At 41.9% G+C, this 8232-nt stretch overlaps 1 long non-coding RNA gene across 3 annotated transcripts; it reads left to right on the top strand.

The window, feature by feature from the left end:
- Positions 1 to 853: 853 nt before the first annotated feature.
- Positions 854 to 3039, top strand: LOC123107912 (uncharacterized). 3 transcript variants are annotated; one of them, XR_006451800.1, is made up of 4 exons: positions 854 to 1117; positions 1234 to 2072; positions 2558 to 2641; positions 2706 to 3039. It is a non-coding gene; the product is annotated as an uncharacterized lncRNA (long non-coding RNA). The 3 variants fall into 3 exon arrangements; XR_006451801.1 differs by having other exon boundaries at positions 1072 to 1117; positions 1211 to 2072; XR_006451799.1 differs by lacking the exons at positions 854 to 1117; positions 1234 to 2072 and having other exon boundaries at positions 2122 to 2641.
- The last annotated feature ends 5193 nt before the right edge of the window (positions 3040 to 8232 follow it).

Genomic DNA, 8232 nt, shown 5'->3' with positions numbered 1-8232 from the left:
GACATGCTTCAGACCGAGGGTTTCGTAAACAACCTGATTGTGTATGTAAGCTAAGACTGATGCCTGTTGCACCAGATGTCTCCGTTGATATCTATGATCTATGATGTCACTGCTTTTCTCTTAGAGCTGATCCATGTTCATGTGCTTTCAGTCTGATTTTATAATAGTGCCTAATACAAATAGGACAGTGATAGTGCATGGTACAAAGAGGACAGTGAACTAAGCTAAGCTAAGTTCATGCAATTATGTTACGTAAATTGGAAAATACTAATAGAAATGGATGCATACATTAGTACATATTAGATGGTGAAAGAGGCGCACCCCACTTGACACCGCCCCAGCTTCCTTTCAGGCGGCGCACCAAGGGTGCGCCCCAACCACTATATTAGTATTTCGGGCAATAGACGTAGCACTTGAAGATGAAAAACAATTCTGATCTAGTAGTCAAGTAGTACCAGTAGATCAGATAAGCTGCACGTAGTAAAAAATCCAAGATATACTATTGTACTTGACTTCACGTGATATACTAGATCGGCCACTAGTACTACTTAAAACCGATCTGGTTCAGCTTGACGTGATGTGAAACAACAGCAGCGTAGCAGCCTCGGGACTTGAACGAGCATCAGCAGCGGCAACTCGCGGCTTAAAAACCTGTACAAAGCAGCAGCGACTCGGTGGATCGGAAGAGCGGCTCCGATAGTGCACGGATTTGTAGGGCGGCACAGCAGCGGAGATCAATTTCTTGTCGGACTCGGCTTCTTTTCGGGACGGCGGCGGCGGAACAGGAGAACGTATCTGGTGAAACGAGCAAACTGGTGCACCAGATGCTCCAGCGATACATGGGCCGTGGATTCAAAATAGAGGGACAGGATTCAGTGAGATGATGGGACTGCTGGCACATTTGCAGAACAGTCTTTGCAGTGCAGTTAAATGCAGCGATTTGACCTCACCATATCCAGATCGTGTTCTTCCCCTTGCCAGATTCTATACCAGTGCAGCCGCCTGGTGCTATTGTTAAGGTCCAGCGAGCTCAAGAACTGATCTCAGATCTTCACCAAAATCAGTATTCTCTCTCTCTCTCTCTCCCTCTTCTGTACCACTCCAACAGGCAAAATAGGTTAGTAAATTTCGCTTGATCTCTCTCAATCATGTACCAATGGAGCGTCGTCTCACTGAAATCCAGATGGGTGATCTGATTTGTTGAAAGCAGTGCCTCGATTTCGTCTTTCGCAGCAGCGCCTCGTTGTGAGGGCATACTCAATCTACCACTAACGCCGCCGGTGGCACTATCCAACTACAGCAGCTCAAGGATCTAGATCTAGGTCTGTATGCTTCTTCTCAAAAGGCATGTTTTTATTGATTAAGATTTGGAATAGTGCGCTGTCAGCACAATATTTAGGTATGAGCTACGAGTATATTTCTACAATCTTCATGCAAATTACAAGGGATGCACTCCCTGTTTGGATCCTTTATTCGTAAACAATATTAAACAGAACTTGTACTTTACAATGTTCAACTGAACTTCGTGAAAGCATTAACAAGTTCATCTTCCTGATTTTATTATCTACAGTAGTTCATCTTTTGGACAAAACTGGTTTTTTTCAGTCTCCTATATATAATGTATACTAAACCATGACTTGCAGAATGTCAGTGTTCCTTACAATCCATTGCAAAACCTCACATATTGTTCCCTATAATTTGTTTGAAAAAACATGATATAGTAGTGAACTGACCTTCTTATTCTATAAATCCGATACTTTGGGATCCCTGTTTTATCTGGTAGCAAATTTTTAGTAAAAGACAATCCAATGTTAGTTTCGCATAGAGGATAGAGCTGCCTATGATTGCTTATGTGATTGCTATGAGATTCATAACCTATGTTAGTTTCAATGGATTTGCAAGATGGGGTGTCACTCCGAACTTTGGCTTGGCTCATTACTATGTTGGAAGGTCATTATGGAGTCTTATTGCCTGGAGCTGGTAAATCTGTTGAAGATGCGGACCGCGAACAGGGCTGCAATTCTTCATGTTCTTATGCAAATCAGAAGCTGCTTTTGACATTGACAAGGCAGGTAGCCAAAGTTGTTGCATCCAAGAATTATGCATAAAACAATGCATCGCCATTTCCTGCTCTTGGTGGCATATGTGGCATGTCCCTGGTTTGGAAGCACACCCTTGTACCTTATTATCATCTTATTTAGGTTGCGAAATTGATTCCTTCAGTGGATAGAATTTCATGCTCACTTTATTTGCATGCCACTGTACTGGAGGATTTGTTTTAGAAACTATATGACTAGATATTGGTACTGATTTTAATTTGAGGTAATATCACAGCAACTTATTTCATATAATATTTAGGTACACTTTCACTTTATTGTTTTCATCTAATATGTTGGGGCTATTTTTGACAAAAAGATATGAGATTATCATATTTTTTCAGAAATCTGAATGCAAACTTGTTGTACCTCTTTTTCTTCTGTTTTTCGTTTTGAGTTATTGTCCCTTCCTCCATCTCGCTATCCTTTGCTTCCCAATAACGACTGTTTATACTATATAGCTGCAGTGAAGAATGACATATCAAGATTACTTACATACATATTGTCAGGCCACATAAGCCTCTTCCGCGACCACTCATTGGCAGGTAAATATTTCTATATCATGTTTTTTATGGTTGCTCCAGAACTGACTATTCGGTGATTATTCAGATTCAGGACCATCTTTCATGCTCCAACAATAGTTTGCCTTTGATCTTCAAATCGATTAGTTGAAGGCATGACCGGATAATCTTCAGAGTAGGAGTCATCTTCATATGTCTCCTAGTTGGCAGCTCATGAAACTGATAATGTCACCTCCCATACTAGTACAGATCATGTCTGGTTGTCTCAGACTCCGATTTTTCTGGAACCATGTAATCAGCAAGAAAGTACACTTGGTAACAAAATTTAGTATGCGGCTTGTTTGTAGTTTAGAAGGGCGGTTGCTGTACAATTGATGTGTATGCTTGTGATGTCTCAATGTAAAAGACGTGATGTTCTTCCATGGAAGCTTCTAAAGATCTTTGGTTCAGTTGCAAAACAACATCTGCTTCTCTGATACTTTTTTTAGGAAAGAGGCCACATCTGCTTCTCTGCTTATCTGATACAGTACTTCTTAATATTGTTGAGCTTTCCAACTGCGTGAAGAATCAATTTGATTTTTTTTTTGTAATTTTTGCTAAAGTCAGCAATGGGCAATCACACAACAATTAGATTAGCTGATACAAGAGCACAACTTGTCAAATTCCTCAGCTTGTTTAAAACAGAAGCTCGGTAGTACAGAGCGACCTGGAGTAGTAGTAAGGAAAAGCGAGGTAGACGAACTAGCCTTGGGAGGTCCATCCGATATATTAAGCTAGATTTGAAGGTCTGTTTTGCAAATGTACCAACAGCTCCCCTTACAGATGCATCTTGCCCCTTGATTTCGAATCTAATGGCCCATAACCTGGTGGTGCACCTGGTGCATGAGTCCGTCCGTTTCACAGGATACGTTCTCGGCGGAACAGACCGCAACCCTAATATCTCTCGTCTAAAAAATCTCGCATCTATAACTTGGCTCTGTATACCACTTGTTAGATAATAACGAGAATAAACGAGACACGAGAGACACGGATTTTTACGTGGAAACCCTTGCGGGAGAAAACCACGGACGCACGAAGGCGCAATCACTATGAGGAGGAGTATTACAAGCACGAGACGACAGGCCGTCTGAGGTGCGACTACATGGGGTATATAAGAGGGGCAACACATAGGAGTCCTTGTAGGACAAGTAAACGAGTTGTACTCGTACGCATCGACGCCAACGCAAAAGCCCACACCGGTTGTACTACGTCTAGTCCAAACCGGTACTAGAATTTGGATCACAATTTAACAATCTCCACCTTGAGCCAAATTCCCTCCAGTAGTCAAAGAAAGTGAATAACTCCATCCAAATCAGCTTAAACACTTTGTGCATCAAAGTCCATAGGACCAGTGAGAAATACCAACTAAGCCTGAGCAAAGCTCAAACTTATTGGTCGGAACTGGCTTTGTCATCATATCAGCAGGATTATCATGAGTACTTATCTTGCATACCTTCAAATCACCTTCAGCAACGACATCTCGAATATAGTGATATCTGACATCAATGTGCTTTGTTCTATCATGATACATTGGATTCTTTGTAAGATATATAGCACTTTGACTATCACTAAATACAGTAGGGCAAGATGAGTCTCCACAAAGCTCAGTGTACAAACCTCTCAACCAGATAACTTCTTTGCATGCCTCAGAAATAGCCATATACTCGGCATCAGTAGTGGAACAAGCCACAATAGACTGCAAAGTTGCTTTCCAACTCACAGCACAACCACCAATGGTGAAAACATAACCTGTGAGTGATCTTCTCTTATCCAAATCACTAGCAAAATCAGAATCAACAAAACCAACAAGTCCATCTCTAGTTTTCCCAAACTGTAAATAAGCATTAGAAGTACCTCGCAGGTATCTGAAAATCCACTGAACTGCTTTCCAATGTTCCTTTCCAGGATTAGCCATGTATCTACTAACAACACTCAATGCATATGATAAATCCGGACGAGAACAAACCATGGCATACATAAGTGAACCAACTGTACTTGAATAGGGCACTTTAGACATGTACTCAATATCGGCACCTGACTTAGGACATAAAGCTGATGATAATTTGAAGTGTGCAGCTAACGGAGTACTTACTGGCTTGGCATTATGCATATTAAAACGACGAAGAACTTTATCAGCATATCCCTTCTGACTTAGATACACTTTTCCAGACGGTCTATCTATGGATATTTCCATGCCAAGTATTTTCTTTGTTGCACCCAAATCCTTCATCTCAAATTCATTACTCAATTTCTTCTTTAGTTCATCAATATCTGACATACTCTTTGCAGCAATTAGCATATCATCAACATAAAGGAGCAAATAAATAGTTGAACCTTTGACAGTTTTCAAATAAACACAACTATCATAATTAGACCTTTTGAAACCTTGAGAGAGCATAAAGGTGTCAAATCTCTTGTACCACTGTCTCGGGGATTGCTTCAATCCATAAAGAGATTTCTTTAACTTACAGACAAGCTTTTCTTTTTCAGGAATAACAAAACCTTCAGGTTGTTCCATATAAATATCCTCTTCTAATTCTCCATGTAAGAATGCAGTTTTAACATCCAATTGTTCAAGCTCAAGATCATGCATGGCAACAATACTGAGTAAAGTGCGAATAGAGCTATGCTTCACAACAGGAGAAAAGACTTCGTTATAGTCAATACCTGGAATCTGACTGTAACCTTTAGCAACTAACCTTGCTTTATATCTTGTATCATCATTAGGAGAAACACCTTTGAAAGGACATGTGATGCCCCCATGTGTGGTTTTGGTAATTGATGACAATCTCTATGGACTAACGGTTGCCTTGAGTTATATTTGAAGGATTTGTCCATAGGATTGTCTTGAAGTCCATGTGTTGGTTTCAAGGAGTTTATGAGATGGCCAAAGTGCTTTTCAAGGAATTATCCAAAGATTGGTCATGTGTGAGTTGAGATGGCCAAAGTGCTTTTCAAGGAATTATCCAAAGATTGGTCATGTGTGAGTTGAGCTTATTGCAAGCATATCTTGAAGAAGAAGATTGTGTGATCATTCATGGTTACCTTCAAGACATCATCCAAATGAGAGTTGGAAAGATTCAATGTTGATCAAGACTAAGTCAAGAGTGAATCAAGTTGATCAACTCACAAAGCGTAGAAGAAGTACCCATAGGGATCAAGTGATCCCATGGTATGGTAAGCATTGTCCATTACGCTTTGTGTACTAACCCATGGTCTACGTGAGAGTTCTTTGTGGGGTTAGGTATGTTTCCATGGTCTTACATCAAGAGGAAGATCTCATACAACCCATGGAGGATGACATCAAGTGGTGATCGTCATCAAGTTTGCAGTGTGCAAGTTCAAGTGGAGCAACTCGAAGAGTGGCTCACCCATAATGGAATATGGGGGAGTGAGGGAGTCCTGGATTAGGGGGTGTTCGGGTAGCCGGACTATACCTTCAGCCGTACTCCTGGACTATGAAGATACAAGATTGAAGACTTCGTCCCGTGTTCGGATGGGACTTTTTTTGGCGTGGAAGGCAAGCTTGGCGATGCAGATATTCAAGATCTCCTACCATTGCAACCGACTCTATGTAACCCTAACCCTATCCGGTGTCTATATAAACCGGAGGGTTGTAGTCCGTAGGCAATCAACTCCATATACAACAATCATACCATAGGCTAGCTTCTAGGGTTTAGCCTCCTTGATCTCGTGGTAGATCTACTCTTGTACTACCCATATCATCAATATTAATCAAGCAGGACGTAGGGTTTTACCTCCATCAAGAGGGCCCGAACCTGGGTAAAACATCGTGTTCCCTGCCTCCTGTTACCATCCGGCCTAGACGCACAGTTCGGGACCCACTACCCGAGATCCGCCGGTTTTGACACCGACATTGGTGCTTTCATTGAGAGTTCCTCTGTATCGTCGCCTTTAGGTCCGATGGCTCCTTTGATCATCAACAACGATGCGGTCCAGGGTGAGACTTTTCTCCCCGGACAGATCTTCGTCTTCGGCGGCTTCGCTCTGCGGGCCAATTCGCTCGGCCACCTGGAGCAGATCGAAAGCTACGCCCCTGGCCATCAAGTCAGGTTTGGAAGCTTAAACTACATTGCTGAGTACTTTGGAGTTTAGCTTTGCTGACCTGAAGAAAGAGAAGGAGAAGCTGGATTGTTACATTGCTGAGTTGATTAAAGAGAAGGAGAAGTTGAGCATTGAGAAGAGTACTTTGCAGTGTGTTGTTGCTGATATGAAGAAAGCTGGCGAAAGTAACAGGAGGAAGCTGACGGAAATCAAGGGTATTTGTGGTGAAGAATAAATTGTGTTATCATATGACCATGTGGGTCATTGCCTTTAGTTAGTAGCTTTGGACTATGGCTTGTAATGTGTTAAGTTTGAATCTGTTGAACTAAGTTACTTTTGAAGCATTGAACTATGGCTTGCAATGTGTGCTAAATTTGAATCTGTTGAACTAAGCTGTGAAGTATGGCATGGCATGTGATGGGTTTAGCTTTCCTTTAATGAAGGTGTTTGTAGTGTAATTTTTATGTTGGTTTGTGATGAAAGGTCTGTTTGTAGTTCGGATCCTTCATTTAGTTCTTTGTCGACGCCGAGCCACCCTAAGTGACCAAAATGCTTCACTTAGGGCTTGGTCGACACCGATCCACCCTAAGTGACAAATTTGGTTCACTTAGGGGTTGGTCGACTCCGAGCCACCCTAAGTGACAAAAATGCTTCACTTTGGGGTTGGTCGACGCCGAGCCACCCTTAGTGACAAAAATGCTTCACTTTGGGGTTGGTCGACGCCAAGCCACCCTTAGTGACAAAAATGTTTCACTTAGGGGTTGGTTGACGCCGAGCCACCCAAAGTGACATATTTGCTTCACTTCGGGGGTGGTCGACGTTGAGCCACCCAAAGTGACAAAAATAGTTCACTTAGGGGTTGGTCGACGCCGAGCCACCCTAAGTGACAAATTTGGTTCACTTAGGGGTTGGTCGACGCCGAGCCACCCAAAGTGACAAAAATGCTTCATTTAAGGGTTGGTCGATGCCGAGCCACCCGAAGTGACAAATTTTCTTCACTTAGGGGTTGGTCAAGACCGAGCCACCCAAAGTGACAACATCATCTTCATCATAACTATAAGATCATAAACAACTTGATGCAAGAAAGTCTAAATGACAGCATCATAGACAACATATCATTATCAAAGTCTAAATGATGCATAAAAGCCTTGATCACAACCATAATTAGGTAACTTACATAGTGCCATCACAAACTAGCCAAAATAGGCTGAATTAAACTGGTTTCAACATGACAAACTCACAGTTGTTTTCAACATCACAAACTGGAAATTGTTTTCAACATCACCATCATGAAATTACTTCTTCCTGCTACCCTGAGAACAATTGAACCACTCAGACATCTTGTAAGAAGTTTTTCTCAGCCTTCCAGTACTTCAAGCTCTAGTTGGTATGAAGGTTTTCTTTGCCCTTGGCTTTGCAGCAGTAGAAGAACTTGGCCTAGAAGCACCAGCATTAGATGAACTTGGCCTTGTAGCTGCAACACTAGATGAACCTGGCCTAGAAGCAGCAAC

This window comes from Triticum aestivum, chromosome 5A (assembly GCF_018294505.1).
Source record: "Triticum aestivum cultivar Chinese Spring chromosome 5A, IWGSC CS RefSeq v2.1, whole genome shotgun sequence".
NCBI lineage: Eukaryota > Viridiplantae > Streptophyta > Magnoliopsida > Poales > Poaceae > Triticum > Triticum aestivum.
This window is presented reverse-complemented; position numbering and strand designations above follow the sequence as displayed.